Here is a 17,912-nt window from a genome sequence, read left to right as displayed (position 1 = left end):
TCCTCTGCCAATTTTGCTTAGTTGCCGCCAAGGGGTATCTTGGATTTTGCTCAGTTTCTGCCAGGGGTTATCTTGGATTTTGCTCAGTTTCCGCCAAGGGTTATCTTGGATTTTGCCTAGTTTCCGCCAAGGGTTATCTTGGTTTTTGCCCAGTTTTCGATAACCCCCTCTAAGGGTTATCTTGGATTTTGCCCAGTTGCCGCCAAGGGTTATCTTGGATTTTACTCAGTTTCTACCAAGGGTTAACTTGGATTTTGCTCAGTTGGCGTCAAGGGTTATCTTGGATTTTGCTCAGTTGCCACCAAGGGTTATCTTGGATTTTGCTCAGTTGCCATCAAGGATAATCTTGGATTTTGCTCAGATGCCACCAAGGGTTATCTTGGATTTTGCTCAGTTTCCGCCAAGGGTTATCTTGGATTTTGCTCAGTTACCGCCAAGGGTTATCTTGGATTTTGCTCAGATGCCGCCAAGGGTTATCTTGGATTTTGCTCAGTTGCCGCCAAGGGTTATCTTGGATTTTGCTTAGATGCCGCCAAGGGTTATCTTGGATTTTGTTTAGTTTCCGCCAAGGGTTATCTTGGATTTTGCTCAGTTTCCGCCAAGGGTTATCTTGGATTTTGCTCAGATGCCGTCAAGGTTATCTTGGATTTTGCTCGGTTTCCGCCAAGAGTTATCTTGGATTTTGCTCAGATGCCGCCAAGGGTTATGTTCGATTTTGCTCAGTTACCGTCGAGGGTTTTCTCGAAGTTATGCTCAGTTTTACTCAATTATGGTCAGTTTATACTCAAATTATGCTAAAATTATACTCAGATTTTACTCAGTTTCACACAGTGCGCACACTTGCACATTTGCACTTTTTAGTCAGGGAGAATTCTTTAAAATTCAAGGATCTGACACTGTCAGTGAGAGTTTGCGCTCAAGGACCTGACAGCCTTTTTAATTCGGGGAGAGCTTTATCCTCAAGGATCCGAACACCCTGACGAATTGATAAATCAGGCTGCAAAATGAACTGTCACTAGCTTTGGCATTCAGATATCGCACTATCTACCAAAATAGATTTGCTATTTAGTTTGCTTCAACCGCCAAAGAGGGGCATCTGTAGACACCCCATTGTTGCATCCGCCTGATTAATGAACTAGTCAATCTGATCGCAATGATTCCCAATGATGGATGTGTATTCCATTACTTTATTTTGTTACCAGATGTGTTTCAGAAATCCGGATGAGGTATCTCGAACTAACAAAACCTTAGAAACCATGCTACGCTAGGAAAATACGACTCCAGAAACATAGAAATCATTATCTTGCAAACCAAAAAGAAGTTTCACGATAAAAATCACTAAAATGACCAAATTACCAAAATACCCCTAACCTCAAAACAACCCTAGAGCCTACGTTACGCTTAGGAAAACCTATTAAAACACATAAAATAACAAATTGAAACCAAATAAATCATTTCGTCAATTTTAACAGAATTCGATAAAATTACGAAAATGCCCCTCATTAAGTTCATGACCATTTTACACAAAAAATTTCATAAATGACACAAACCAATATTCCCATTGAATTCCTTGCGAAAAATCGATTCTAAAACATCCTAAAATATTAAAAACCGACTTGAAACGCGAAAAGTCCTCTCCGGGGGTAAAACGGTAATTTCACAATTTTCATAAAAAAAATTTGAAATTAATAAATAAAATATTAAATAATTAAAGTGAAACATTAATGAAATTAATTTAAAATTTTGAACCAAAGAAATTGATCAATCGGGTTTTCAAGTAAAATTGTTGAGGGTTCGTGAGATATTTCTTTAAGGACCCCTCCATTTGGGGGTCTAAAGAATTAAAGATATTTTAGAGGGGGGATTCTCCAAAAATTTAAAGTAAATAAAGAAAGACTAAAGTCAAGGTATTAAAGTCAATCAAGCAAGACTGAAGTCAAAATTAAAGTCAATCAAGAAAGACTGAAGTCAAGATATTAAACGTCAATCAATTGAGACTAAAGTCAAATATTAAAAGTCAATCAAATAAGACCAAAATTCAAAATCATAATAGAGTTCTAATTAAATAATAAACTCTATCTAATAGAGTTCTAACTAAAAAATAATTCCACCTAAAACAAATCTAATTAAAACACAATTCTACCTAAAACAAGTCTAACTAAAACACAACTCTAATTAAAAGAACTCTAATTAAATACTAACTCTATCCAAATCAAACCTTAAAAAATTCTATAAATAGAGGTACTAACACCCTATTTTCGTATCAAATCATAAACCCTAAGAGAAGTAGGTCTAGAAGGCCCCCTAGCCTCCCATAAACCCTAGTTTTGGAGTCCCGACTCCTTACCTAACATCCCTCCTTCAATTTTAGCCTAGAAAACACCTAAAAATCCTTCAAAAATACCTTCAAATCCGTAACAAATTTGAAGAGTTCAGATCCAAAAGCAAGGAGATACCTTGATCTCGGAGATCTGAAATCAAATCCGGAGACAGAACAAAGCAAGGGAGTACGGTACAAGGAGCTATTTTTGTCAGATCTGAGGAAACAAAATCCTTACTATCGGAAAGGTATGAAATTTTTTATTTTTATTTTTATCTAGGTTTTTAGCAATGTGATATACTTGGGAAGTTAGTAGAGACCGACTTTGATCGGGCAGGGTTGGTGCCTAACACTTTCCAACCCCGTAACATGATCTCCGAATTCAAATTTTCTGTGGTAGATTAGTTCTTTTTATCCATGTTAGAGTCAATTTGGTTCCTAGACCACAATAACTAGGTGACGACTCCCAAACCTCAAGGGTCAAAAGCGGATCCGCGCACCCCGCGGATCGAGGGCGCTTTCATTTTGACCCTTGAGGTTTGGGAGTCGCCACCTAGTTGTTACGGTCTAGGAACCGATCAATGACTCTAAACGGATAAAAAACTAATCTATAATAGAAAAAACTGAATTCGGGATCATGTTACGGGGTTAGAAGGTATTAAGCACCAATCTCGCCCCACCAAAGCCGATCTCTACTAACTTCCCAATTAAATTACATTGCTAACAAAACCTAGATAATAAAAAAAAAAGAATTTATACATTTTTGATAGCAAAGACTTTGTTCCCTCAGATTCAACAAAAATTACTCCTTGTATCGTACTCCTTGCTTCGTTCTGTCTCCAGATTTGATTTCTGATCTTCGATGCAAGGTATCTCCTTTTTTTAAAATCTAGATTCTTCAAGTTTGTTATGGATCTTGGGGTGTTTTTGAAGGAGTTTTAGGTATTTTTTAGGCTAAAATCGAAGAAGGGATGTTAGGTAAGGAGTTGAGACTCCAAAAATAGGGTTTATGGGAGGCTAGGGGGGCTCTTAGACCTATTTCTCTTAGGGTTTATGATTTGATACGAAAATAGGGTGTGAGGACCTCTATTTATAGATTTTTTTAAGGGTTGATTTAGATAGAGTTATTGTTTAATTAGAATTCTTTTAGTTAGAGTTGTGTTTTAGTTAGAATTGTTTTAGGTGGAGTTGTGTTTTAGTTAGAATAGTTTTAGGTAGAATTATATTTTAGTTAGAACTCTATTAGATAGAGTTATTATTTAATTAGAACTTTATTAGGGTTTTGACTTATGGTCTTATTTGATTGACTTTTAATATTTTGACTTTAGTCTTATTTGGTTGACTTTAAATATCTTGACTTTAGTCTTGTTTAATTGATTTTAATTTTGACTTTAGTCTTACTTGATTGACTTTAATACCTTGACCTTAGTCTTGCTTGATTGACTTTAATTTTTTGGATAACCCTCCTCTATTATATCTTTAATTCTTTGGACCCCCCAAATAGAGGGGTCCTTCAAGAAATATCTCACGAACCCTCAACAATTTTTCATGAGAGCCCGATTGATCGATTTTTTTAGTTCAAAATTTTAAATTAATTTCATTAATATTTCACTTTAATTATTTAATATTTTATTTATTAATTTCAAAATTTTTAATTATGAAAATTGTGAAATTATCGTTTTACCCCTGGAGTGGACTTTTCACATTTTAAATCGATTTTTAATGTTCTTGGATGTTTTAGAATCGATTTTTCGTAAGGAATTCAATGGAAATATTAGTTTGTGTCATTTATGAAATTTTTTGTGTGAAATGGTCATGAACTTTATGAGGGGTATTTTCGTAATTTTGTCAAATTTTGTTAAAATTGGCGATGATTTATTTGGTTTCGATTTGTTGTTTTATGTGTTCGAAAGGATTTTCCTAAGTGTAACGTAGGCTCTACAGTTTTGTCAGTTCGAGATACCTTATCTGGATTTCAGAAACGTATCTGGTAACAAAATAAAGCAATGGATAAACATCCATCATTGAGAATCATTGCGATCGGATTGACGAGTTGATTAATCAGGCAGATGCAAAAATGGGGAGTCTACACCAATCTGTCAAGTATCCAGGCCTTGATATGTCGACGCTTACTTCAATATCTCCGGATAGCATGGCCACCACACGTGACATTGATGGGCATAGCATTGGTGATTGGTGATGCTTGTGTGCACAAAAGTGATACTCCAAGTACTCTCTTTGCTCCTTCTTCATTTAATTCAGCTAATGTTGGATCAACAAGTTCTAATTAGCAATTATTTTCATGGAGATGTCAAGCCTAGAAAATTTAACAAAATGTGACAGTAGTGAGGTGATCAATTTTTCATAGACAAAATTTCAAATAAAAAATAAAAAAAATACTATTAGTAGGATCTAGCAGCAAGATTTTGTCAACCCAAATCACATTTTTTTGAGAAAATCATTTTCCAACAAATCATGTAGACCCTTAGCAATATTTTCCATACCCATTCAAGAAGATAAATCCTCTCTTTGTCAAAGCTAAAGTCAAAATTTGGTCTCCCACAGAGAACATCAAGAGCAATGACCCAAAATCCAATCACATCGGCCTTTTTTGTTAGGTGCGCACACATAGCATACTCTAGTGCCAGATAGCCACCTCAATAATAACCAGAAGTCAGTCGTTAACTTGAAATATACAAGAAAAAAAAATTAAGTAAAGAACAAGTGAAGTGAGGGAGAAGGTTACCTTGTCCCAGCAACCCGAGTGCTTATGTGGGTCATCTTGTCATCGTATAGTTTGGCCAAACCAAAATCTAAAATTTTGGGGTTGAGACCGGCATCAAGAAGAATATTACTGGCCTTGACGTCTTTACATACAATTTGGAGCCTTGATTCCTTGTGAAGATAAGCTAGACCCCTCGCAAGCATATGTCATAGTGGGTTTCCCAATCAAGATGCAAACCACTCTTTCCCGTTCATGCATACCAAATGTCATAAAGTGTCCATTAAGAAACACATTTAAGTGAAAAGAGCTAACTCTGAATATTAGGAAAGTATATAGTTCCATTATAGAATCTTACCAAATAGTGCTTGATCGAGGCTATTGTTTTCCAAGTACTCATAAACCAGGAGTCACTTATCTCCCTCGAAACATCCATACAATTTCACAAGATTGCGGTGTTGCACAGTTGATATGGTAGAAATTTCTGCTACAAATTGATGCTTTCCCTGGTGAGATGATGCTGAGAGTTGCTTCACAACTACAATTCTCCCATCAGGAAGTTTTCCCTATAAAGAGTTTCACAGTTGCATGGAAAAATAAATGAATATTTTCTATTAAAAACTTTTTAATGCCTTTTCTGGCTTTTACTCCTTTCCCCCCATCTATTTGTTGTAATGTGTCTAGACAAAAGGAAAAGCTCAAAAAGTGTTTCAACCCATGCATAACTAACTCATGACGGGGTATTATTGTATAAAAAAAAACTGTAATATGTTCTTTAATGCTTTTTATTTAGTACTCCTTGATTGAATAAAAGTGACTTACCTTATAAACGGGCCCAAATCCTCGCTATCCTAGCTTATTTGTAGGGATGAAGTCTTCTGTGGCAGACCTCAACTCATTATATGTATAAGTGTTTGGTCTAAAAGCTATTCCAAGAAGCTATACAAATTCAACAATAAAGGTATGGTATAGATATGCCTATCTTTTTATCCGTGTGAATATCTATAAAATACATGATACCCTACTGTACCAACAAAAACTCCAATGCTTGGGATTTGTTCGTATTTCGATAACACACTCGGAGATACTTATATCGAGGATAAATCTCGATTGTTGGATTTTGTGTTCAAATGGCTGGGATCAAAGTATTATATGTCAAAATATTTCAACAGTCCCTGGAAATGGAAATATTTCGATGAAATATTTTGACTAGTGTAGAAATAAATTCAATTTTCATGGAAATTTTTTAAAAGTGATAAAAATATTGAAAAGTTTTTCATTGTAACTGTAGAAATGATAAAACTGACATGAAAACACACTCATAAGCAAGGTATTAAATTTTGATTTCGATGTCTATTTTGACCATTATTTAGCAACAATTGTGGTACTTCATCTTCATCAATGCCTCGACGTTTTCTTCTTTGAATTAAAGAAAAGACCACAAACAAAGAAATAAAGCTTACAACTCCAACAACAACAACAATCCCCATGATCAGACTGGTCTTTTTCTTCTTTTTCGTAGTATTTGGTGGAATAATACTAACAGTGGGTACAAAATCTGAAGAACTTAATAGTTAATAACATCAAAGACGAGGAAATATAGAAGTTAAAAAATTTGAATTTCTTCACATCTTTTCTAACATATTATTACTGGAGTAGCACCGATGGCTGAAATTGAAGGTCCATATATACCTTGACCAGGTATACAACAAGTCCCTTTTCCAGTCCAAAATAAATGAATTTCAAGGAAGTTCTCAGTTACTTGAGCCTTGAATTCCCTTTGAACAACTCTAAAAGACTTGCCTGCTTCCTTACGTATGTCAAAGTCTTTTTCCCCCAATTTTCCCTAAAACATTAATAAGTAGAAAACCTCAAAATCAATTGAGATCCTTGGATACAGAGTTTGGGTACTACTACTATGGCTGTCAATGGATGGGATCAGGACCGAAATCCAATTTGTTCCCATCTGATATCTTATTGGATCGGATCTGGATCAACCATGTCTTGATCCGATAAGGACCCAATCTGATAATATGTTAGGAAGTGTATAAATTATATTATATATTTGTTGACATATGAAGTTTAGGTAGATTTTGTATATTAAAGCAGGTTTGACCAGATCTGGATCTGGATTTTAATATTGAGATCTGATAAGGGTCCGGGTCCAGTCCAATACTTATCAGATCAGTCTCAGATTGATCGGATCCTTATTGGATTGAAACTAAATCAACCCCAATTTGATGCAGACCCGATCCATCGGGTACATATGTCAACAAAAAAAAGAAGAAAAAAGAACTAACCTAGACATAAATATCAAAAACACGCCTTCCAAGACTCCACCAAGGATGTTTTTCATGTAAAAACATTAGAGCATCCCTAGGATGTTTTTCATGCTCCTCAAGAGTATGACTATAAGTGAGGATATCACCAAAAATAGACTATTATGAACTTTTCAATGAATATAAATAGAACTTGAAACCCAAAAGGCATGACAAGTCATTTAGACAAACCTTCACGACTCTCAGAAGCTTTCTTCCACTCCCAACTAATTTTATTCGAAATATGATAGTATTCACTTCTAATATCAATCATGGATGACACACAAACTTCAAATAATATAACAATAATTTCATCAGGTCTTGGGAAGGGAAAATGGCAATCTAATGATAGAACGATACATATGTCATGGTCAATCCTTTATGGGAGTCAACAATGCTAGATTGGTGCAAGGATGCTTATTTCTCTGATGTATCCCTTCTTTAATAAATCATTGACTTGGAATATGATGGTATTTACTTCTAAGATCAACCAGGGATGACACACAAGCTCCAAATAATATAACAATAATTTCATCAAGTCTTGGGAAGGGAAAATGGTAATCCGATGATAGAACGATACATATGTCATGGTCAATCCTTTATGGGAGTCAACAATGCTAGATCGGCGCAAGGATGCTTATTTATCTGATGTATCCCTTCTTTAATAAATCATTGACTTGGCGAAGATGTTGTTCATGTTCTTTTGGATTCGTGCGCTAGTGCACCTTGTTTGGAAGACTAAAACTTGGAATCAAGTCAATTTGGTGTTACATGTCCCTTAAAAGGGGAAAACCATCAGGTAATTCTTTTGGCATGATTTCCTTCAATTCCTCTTAGGAGGTTTCAATATGTTAGATACCCTACAGGCGTTACATCAACTTTAGCTAATAGCACAAACATAGCTTCATTTTCCTTACTTTCTTCAACAAGTTGTGTTGTTGTCAAAAAAGTATTTCCCTCCTCATTGATAGATTTAGGAGAATTCTCTTCTTTACCAGGCAATAACACAATTTTGAAGTTGTTAAATTGAAAGGTGTACCTATTTTTCCTACCATCATGAGTGACAATTTTGTCAAATTGCCATGGTCTCCTTGGAAGTAAATGACATACATCCATAGGAACCACATTACACCACATATTAGGTTTGTAGTTTTTTTCCCATGGAAATAGAAAATTAATCATTCTTGACTTACCTTCACATCAATACCTTTTTTGAGCCAAGAAATGCAAGAAGGTTTTGAATGTGGTTAGGTCTTCAATTTGAGTTCCTCCACCATTGCTTCTGAAGGGATGTTCTCATAGCTTCCACCGTCAATCACAATAGTACATAAATTACCTTGCACTTTTCTTTGAGTTTTGCAGATACTTGAGCAAAGCTAACTTAAGTCATACTGAAATTTTGAAGTAGTCACGTAAACTACCAAACTTTCACCACTTCAGGCTCAATTTCTTATTTTTCCATGAAGTCAACCTAAAAGACAGGTTTTAAGGATTCAGTAATCACATCATCCTTTTCTTCATCCTCCACATAATTGACGCAAACACCTACTTGACACTTAGGACTTGCACTATGCCCTACTTGCCCACATGAGAAACAAGTAAAAGGCTTCCCTAGACTACTTATATTAGAAGCATGTATAGAATCACGTGTGGGTGTAGGCATTTTGGTAGGTACCTAGTGGTATTGATATAACCACCACCCTTAAAAATAGTGCCCCTACCTCTAGAAGATTCACAATGTTGATATACACTATTAATATCTATCATTTTTTTTTATGACTTCTTCAAACAATTTGAGCTTCAATTTTTAAGGCCAATTGGTATGCATCATTGAGTTTCCATGCATTGTATCTCAATTTCATCACCAATCGATAATCACAAATCATTGACATACCAAGCCAACAATTGTTCTTCAGTTTCTCGAATGTCATTTCGAACTATGAGTCAATCAAATTCTTTTGTACACTTAGTGGCACTCTTTGAATCTTGATTAAGATTGTTGGATTGAAAAAAAAAGATTTGACCATAATTAATGGGAAGGAACTTTTCTTTAAGTCATGATTTCATTATTCCCAAGGTGAAATTTTAGGATTATCTTTTCGAATGTGGAGTTCTTAAACCTTATCCAACCATGTCAATGCATAACTGTGAAGTCAATTAGTAACTATCTTGACATGGTGATCAGACGAAATCACTTTTAAATAATAAAAACTTCTCACGGAAATAAGCAATCAAGAAATTACTCAAGGTTCAAATGCCCATGGAACTCTAGCACTTCTACACTTAAAGAATCATCGATTTGATCACCTTGCACATTGCGATTAGCAAAGGGATTAACATCGATTCCTTCATCCAAGGATACCAATTCACTCACATGATCTCCAGGAGCTTCTTATCGTTCCAAATGCACAATGAGCTCTTCAACTTGTCTATGTAGTTCATGGATTTCATTGTATCTAACATCACCATCGACATGTATCTGATTGCCTTGTATTGCCGTCATTGCGAAAGGAAAGAAAATATTAAATCCTCAAGGAGTGTGAGAGCAAGATTTGATACCAAATGATCTAATTGGAGATCGGATAATTAAAACAAAAGACAAATTTTATAAGAATGTAAAACTATATCTAAAATGATGCTTATAAGGACTCAAAGTCCACTCAAAAACTCAATTCAATATCTCTCCATGCTGGACACCCCCTCTCCTTCGAGCCTTTACAGACTTTGTTTCACACCTACCAACCACCCTCTATCAATGTAAACTCTTCACCATCTCACCTAGCCTTCACCTTCTCACCTACCTTAATAACTCCTCATTCTTTTCAAGTAAGGGCATTTTACCAAGGTAACTTCCTAAGAAATGAAAGCATTTATGACTCACTAAATTAACTCTCAAGATTTGAGAAAATAAATAAAATACAAATTCTTAAACCCATAAAACTAAAATTACCCTACTAGATGGCACAACTACATCAATATTGGCATCTAGGTTGGATTTTGTGAGGAGTATAGCTAAAAAAAGAAACATGTGTCCAAGAAAAATTAAAAGTATTAGTATTTCTCTCAAGGATATTTTGAAGATCTTTTTCTTCTTGTTAGACATACAACAATCTTCTTGTTAGGCATCATAGTTCCTAATTAAATTGTTCCATTTAAAAATCAAAGGAAAAGAAAAAAAATTATTGCTTACAACGTGGAGAATCCCAATTGCATGGAAAATTTCGTTGAAGACAATTCAAACCTAAAGACAAAACACTGGATGGAAAATAAATGTATCTAGATTAAAAGAAACTACCAAAGCATAATGCAATTGTGTATGTAGCATCTAGATCATTTTATCAACATATGTATTTGGATGAAAAGTCCAATAATTGGTATTACAGCTCTAGATCAAACAAAAGAAGCTCTAAGGTTTAAAGTGTTTTTCAAACGATTTTATGGAGCATCAGAGAAATCAGTGCAATTCTTCATCGGTCGTCCACCTTAACACTAACAAACTGACAAGTCGAAGTCACTGGATCATTGTCGGTTGTATTGGCCAGAAAGCCCAATCGACGGCGTTGCCAATTCATCTCCCCAATAAACTTTGTTTTTATTATTTGAACCTTAACATAAGAGGTAATTGTTTTTTCTACTTGTTCAATTTGACCAATTTTAATCCGATTTGATAGTTGCCTGGCTTAGTCGACCATTAACTGAGTCATTTACAAGGTTTGACCAATCTTTTTGATTGGTTGACCAAATTATGTATTGAGTTCAGTTTGGGAATATCTTAGATGATTACTTTTTCTAGAAAGTCAGTTTGAAAAAATGGATTCGTTGTTTAAGTTTTGTTTGGCATTTTCAATTTATCTAATTAAGTTTAAATTTCTATTCAGTCGAGGACTCAATTATCTAACGATATGTTTTGATTTATGCTTGGCTTGTCCATGCATTCAGAATTGGTTTTTAGATTATTAGTTATGTAGCATGAAGAATCTTTTTTTTTTTTTAGTTTTAACAAGCTTAATATACTTGACCAATTTAGGTCAACATCAACTAACTATTAGTTCCACATTTTTTCAATCCTGAGACTTAAGTTGTGTGCCGAACTTTTACAATTGAAGACTCCAATAAGTCACTCAACCTCAAGCACATCAACAAAACGCTCATAATGTATGTGTATAAAATCCAAAAGGTAATGAGACCACCTATACCATTCCACAACACCTAGATAATTGTTAGGTCGACTCATATTGGTAAAGAAATCTTATTCCTCGATCCGTTTTTTATCAAAACTTTCGAGAATTGAAAATGGCTTGTCGGGAGTCAAAATGGCCAAAAGGGTATTTTGATAATTTACCACCCTTGGGACATCTCCCTTCCTTGATGAGGTTTGAAAATCTTATATTGGCAAGATCTTGAAAATCCTTGAACTGTTTAATCATTGGACCTCCCGGGAGCTCAAAATGACCTAAAAGTGCATTTTGGTAATTTACTCGGTACCCCCGGGTAAAATGACCAGTGCCCCTAGCAGCAAGCTTCATGTTTCACCAGGGTCACCAAGGTGTTTACTAAGGCTGATTTCCTTGCATATCCCACATCCCTTGCATCATTGGGAACCTCAGGACTAGTAGTATGTTGATGGGATGACCCTCATCTCATGTTTCCACTACCTGCCCAAGATGGCATTGTATGGGGAACTTACTTCGATGATCATGAACCTGGTCATCAAGGTCATTGGCCCGACTTATATGGGCAAAACTATCTCTCCCCATGGTTGGTTTATTCTTCCATCAAACCCAATTAAAAGGCTCCTTCTAGGGAGAGAATGTTTCTGCTAAAACTGATTTTTAGAAAGGTTAAAACGTACAAAATGTTGACAAAATAGCCGTTGTCAATTAACACCTTTTTGGGAGTGAAGGTGCCCACCTAAAGGGTTACCACCAATGCATCATAATGGGGCCTCACTACTCTTTTCAGATCCTTGTCCATGAAAGCCACGGTCTACTCTTCGTAGGGTTTTGTCTACTTTATAGGCTTGTTTCTTGTCGTGTAAATGTGAGCAAGGTACTTTGCTCATCTCCTCTTGTTTCTTTCGTTAGTCCTGCTCAGGCTTAACCTCTACTCTCCTACTTAAAGACAACATGTATAATTGCTGCCCCTCCATCCTGTCCTTCAACAAGTGGCTGATCAAGCTTTTGATTTCTGTATCGGGGATGATTCTCCTTTTGTCTTCTAGGCAGGTCTCTTAGTCTACCCTACTCTGCCAACTTATATAAAAACCTTCTCAAGGCTGGGACCTATTAGTAATGTGTGTGCCCATACCTTGTGCTACTCACAGTATTGCTCATCTTAACTTATCTAATCTCGAGGAAGTTGCGCTAGCTACTCAAAGTAAGGCTCATTTACGATGAGTGGTAAAATCTCACTAAGGAGCATAGAGATTTATGTCCTCTCTCTCTTCCACTCCCTGTCCTGCTCAAGCTGTCTTTTCTTGCTCTGTTGATGCTATTTGCTGGGTTTCACCACAACATGTATTACTTTGCTCTTCTCGATCGAATTCCGGGGATTATCTTCTAGTCTAATATATTTTTTTATTCTTTCTAACAGTTCGCTCAATATCTCTGATTTTTTCTTCACAAGAGACCTATATAACCCTGAGCCAGATGGCAAAGAGTTTCTGAACGCCACTGTCACCATTCTCTCATCGTAGTTCTCCAGGGACATCCCTTCTTCCCTGAATCTTCTTGTAAACTCTCTGAGACTTTCCTCAGACTGCATCCTCATGCTTAGTAGAGCATCTACGTCTTCTCCACTCTTTTTTTTGCTAATGTAACGTGTTACAAAGGTAGTACAAAGCTCCTCGAAAGAAGCTACTGATCTACATGGCAACTTGTGAAACCAAGTTAATACGTTCCCTTACATATTATAAGGGAATAGTCTGCACATCAAACCTTCATTACCTTCCTTCAGAGCAAGCATCTGTAGAAGTGGAATAGATGCTCTACTGGGACTTTTGTTCCTAAATAAAGGGTGGAACGCGATGGCATAAACTTTTTCGAAATCTCTTCCACAAAAATTTTCACTATAAAGGGAGATCACTAAATTCTCCTAACAGCTTTCGTTGCCACTATGCCAATACCTGCACTCTTCATCATTTCTTTTTCTTTTCGGATCATCTTTCTAATCTCCTCTCGAGTTAGACCCATTGCAAGCTTTGCCCAAATAGTTGAAATAGCAACTTCTGTCTCTTCCTCTCCCATTGGGATCAATAGTTGAGAACTTCCTTCAACATTGGAAGCGTGAACATCCCTAGTAGGAAGCTGAGGATCCCTCAATGGGAGATCTTGTCTTGCTGGCTGCTGGTTCTCAAGACGCTAACTCAGGTTTTGATTCTGTTCACTTAAGTCATCCATCTTCTTTTGCATATCTTCTTGCTGCTTTCTCATGGTTTATAACATTGTAAAGAGTTCAGCATCAGCAGCTGGTGCCATAGGTGGGAATGCATTGACTTCGATGATTCTTATGGATCTCACAATTGTTTCAACTGAAATCAATGAGTTATTGGTTTCCCACATACATCGTCAATTTTATGCAGTCAGAATCCAATAAACGATATTGATGGACTTTGCCTCATGAGTTCGAAGTCAGTCATGTCACCTCCTTCCTCGTGTCGGCGTGGTGCCTGCCAAAATCACTTCGATGTTCAAGTTCAAGAAGTAGAAGAATAATCTAGTCAACTGGTTAGACCTTCAATCCACCAAAAGATCCTCTCATTAGTGCAAATAGTGTTATTTATAGATCCTTCCTGCGAATCAGGGTTTCCCCTTCTCACAGGGGTGATCCTAAGGAATCCCTTGATTCCTTGGACCTATAAACAGAATGAAGATCTTTTAGATTGGATATACTATACTGGGAAAATATCCTCCAAGATCTCTAGGCTTGACATGCTCATATCAAGATTATGGATAATTTTTGACTAGGTCTGCCTTGCTTAGTAGATCAGGTCTTATTCAGTGTTGTGCTGCCCTTCTAGGTAGACCAGGTACTCTTTGCTTTGGCATGCCCTACTGCCGGGTAACGCCCATATGTTGATTTGTGCATAGTACTAATTAATCGACTCGGACAAGTATACGGTCTAGATAATTGAGCGTTATTTCCCTTTACATAGTATATTGTTATTTATATTGAAAATACAAGCAAGGTTCGGTAGTGCTCTCTAGTGACATTTATTTGTCACTTTATCCATCTATCAATCATATCTCACGTGATCATGGAAATGTGAGATATACATCTATATATCTATTTATTATGTCTTACGTGGCATGGCCGCTGCATAAGACTGGAGGCACTGTCTCATCAATCAATCGAGAATAGATGTTCTCTTTATCAATCCATCAATCATCGATCAAACTCTATCGTCTTAAGTATCTATCAAAGTACTTTCACTTTTAAAGTCATTCAAGATCTATAGAGTATCAACCAATTCCATTTGATGGTTTTGGTTGAGTAGAAAGATTCGGAAAAACACGATAAAGTCATAAGATGTAAAAACTGAAAAAATTATGAAAATTTGGCTAAGGTATTGTTTGTTAAATTGAAAAAAAATAAGTACTGAAACTTATAAGCGCTAAATTTAAGTGCTGAAAAAATTGTTTGTTTAGATGTCAAAATAGTACTGAATTCATTAAAATTAAGCGCTGAATTTGTAGGATCATGTTTGTTACATATTGCTGAAAACTGATAAATTATCTATTTTACCCTTACAATCATAGTATACATTGTTTGCATGCTTCAAATACCTATTTCTTATCAAACACAATAAAATATATTATTTCTTATAAAATTAAAATGCAATTCATTTTTAAATAAAAAATAATAATACTAAAAATTTTAATTTCTAATAATTTGTATTTCTAAAATCTCAAAAATTTGAAATTAAAAATAAGAATGTCGTACAAGTTACCAAAATTTAAAATCAACACATCCATTAAAATTTTGAGATCAACATTGTCATATAATCTATTAAAATTGAAATAAAATATTTTCATACTCAACAAAATAATATCATTTCATATATTTGTACTACTAAGATGATTTAGAATCTAATCTTGTAAGATAATCATAAATGTTTGTTCAGATCGTCCAAATAACTTTTTCATGCCAAGATGAGTATATCCACCAATAGCTACTTTAAGAAGAATATCTTCATCATCGTATTAATGAAAAAGTTTATCGGTTATCAAAATTTTACGAAAAAAATTGTGTATTGTCATACATGCAATCACTATATTTCTTTGAGTAGGAAAAGAGTATGGTGCCATCATTTTCAAAATTGGGAACCGCGCCTTTAAAACTTCAAAAGCCCTCTCAATTACATTTTTCAGTCTGGCATGTGCATTATTGAATATTTCCTCACTGCATCTAGGATGTCTATGATGAAAATCAGATAACCAATAACACATATTGCAATATGGTGCCATAAAACCTTATGTGTGCGTGTAAGCAGCATCAACCAAATAATACTGCTCTATATCAAAATAAATACATCATTAAATTAGAAATATATTTAGATACTATATTTATTACTAATAAAACTATATGAAATACTAATAATACCAGATGGAGATATTGAAAATCTATTTGCAAGATCACGAATAGTCTCCATTAAGACCCTTGAATCATGTGTCACTCTTTCTGAAATAGCTTCAATCTTACGGGTGTCTGCTAAATAGCGGATATGGGTCCGATTATGTATCTCGGGAATTTTAAAAGAATAGGGAGTCGCCACCTAATTTAGGTATAGGAATCAAAATTAACTCCAAATGGATATGCGTCGATCCATGGATTAGAGAGATGGGTAAGGGGTCAAGTTACGAGTTTCGGAAGGTATTAGGCACTGAACCCGTCTGATTAAGATGATCAGTCTCTACTACGATCCAAAAATATCATATGATCAATATTCAAACACTAAAAGTCAAATTAGGGTCCAATCATCATCAAATTATATCGGATTTACTAAACGAATCTTATGGATAAAATAACTACATGGATTCTCGAATTTTGCATGATGGAACCCCACGATTTAATAAGGCATATGTGACACTAAAAATTAATGGATCATTTCAGTCACATTTTGAAAAGTATGAATTCGATCTTTAATGCTATGTGCACCAAAATCAGTGAGTCAACTCATCAATTTTAATCAAAGCAATTTGATTTTTTAAATTGTCACGTGTATTAAAATCAGTGAATTAACCCACATATTTTTTAATCAAAGAAATTTGATTTTTTTTAATTACCACATGCATCAAAATCACTGAATTAACCCACAAATTATTAATCAAGAAATTTGATTTTTTGAATCGCCACATGAACTAAAATCAGTGAGTTAACCTACAAATTATTAGTCAAAGAATTGATTTTTTCGAATTGCCACGTGAACCAAAATTAGTGAGTTGATTCACGTATCCATTTCATAAAAAATTTCAATTTTAAACTTTCAATATACACAAAATTAGTGAGTTGACTCACGTGCCCATTTCATAGAAAATTTCTATTTTAAACCTCAAATGTAAACAAAATCATTGAGTTGACTCACGTGCCCATTTCATAGAAAATTTCTATTTTAAACCTCCAATGTACACCAAATCAGTGAGTTGACTCACGTGCCTATTTCATAAAAAATTTATATTTGAAACTTCCAATGTACAAAAAATCAGTGAGTTTACTCACAATTTTGATCAAGGAAATCTTGATTTTTTAAAATCGTCATGTGCGCCCAAAATCATTGATTTAACTCACATATCCATTTTATAGAAAAAAATTGATTCAAATTTCTAATGTACCTAAAATCAATGAGTTGACTTTAATAATTTTGATCAAGAAAATTTTGATTTTCCAAAACCGTCACTTGCGCCAAACTCATTGAATTAACTCACTTATCCCTTTTATGAAAAGAAAAATCGATTCAAATTTCTAATGTACCCAAAATCGATGAATCGACTCAATAATTTTGATTAAGAAAATTTTAATTTTTCAAAATCATCACGTGCACCAAAATCTTTGAATTAATTCACATATCCATTTTATAGAAAAAAATCGATTCAAATTTCTAATGTATCTAAAATCAGTGAGTCGACTTCAATAATTATGATTAAGGAAATTTTGATTTTTCAAAACTGCCACGTGCACCAAAATCATTGAATTAACTCACCTATCCATTTTATAAAAAGAAAAATCGATTTAAATTTCTAATGTACCCAAAATCAGTGAATTGACTCAATAATTTTGATTAAGAAAATTTTGATTTTTCAAAACCGTCACGTACGCCAAAATCATTGATTTAACTCACATATCCATTTTATAGAAAAAATTGATTTAAATTTCTAATGTACCCAAAATCAGAGAGTCGACTTAATAATTTTGATTTTAAAAAATTTTGATTTTTCAAAATCGTCACGTTCGCCAAAATGATTAAGTTAACTCATATATCCATTTTATAGAAAAAATCAATTCAAATTTTCAATGTCCCCAAAATCAGTGAGTCGACTTAATAATTTTGATCAAG

The 17,912-nt window shown here is 34.7% G+C and overlaps 1 pseudogene; it reads right to left on the bottom strand.

Moving 5' to 3' along the window:
• Positions 1-4,381: 4,381 nt before the first annotated feature.
• LOC147380403 (putative LRR receptor-like serine/threonine-protein kinase At1g56140) lies at positions 4,382-13,605 on the bottom strand (annotated as a pseudogene).
• Positions 13,606-17,912: the final 4,307 nt, after the last annotated feature.

Source organism: Akebia trifoliata, unplaced genomic scaffold, assembly GCF_017979445.1.
Source record: "Akebia trifoliata isolate Shusen 1 unplaced genomic scaffold, ASM1797944v1 Contig01422, whole genome shotgun sequence".
NCBI lineage: Eukaryota > Viridiplantae > Streptophyta > Magnoliopsida > Ranunculales > Lardizabalaceae > Akebia > Akebia trifoliata.
The sequence above is the reverse complement of the archived record's forward strand: the minus strand, read 5'-3'. Positions and strand labels throughout refer to the sequence as shown.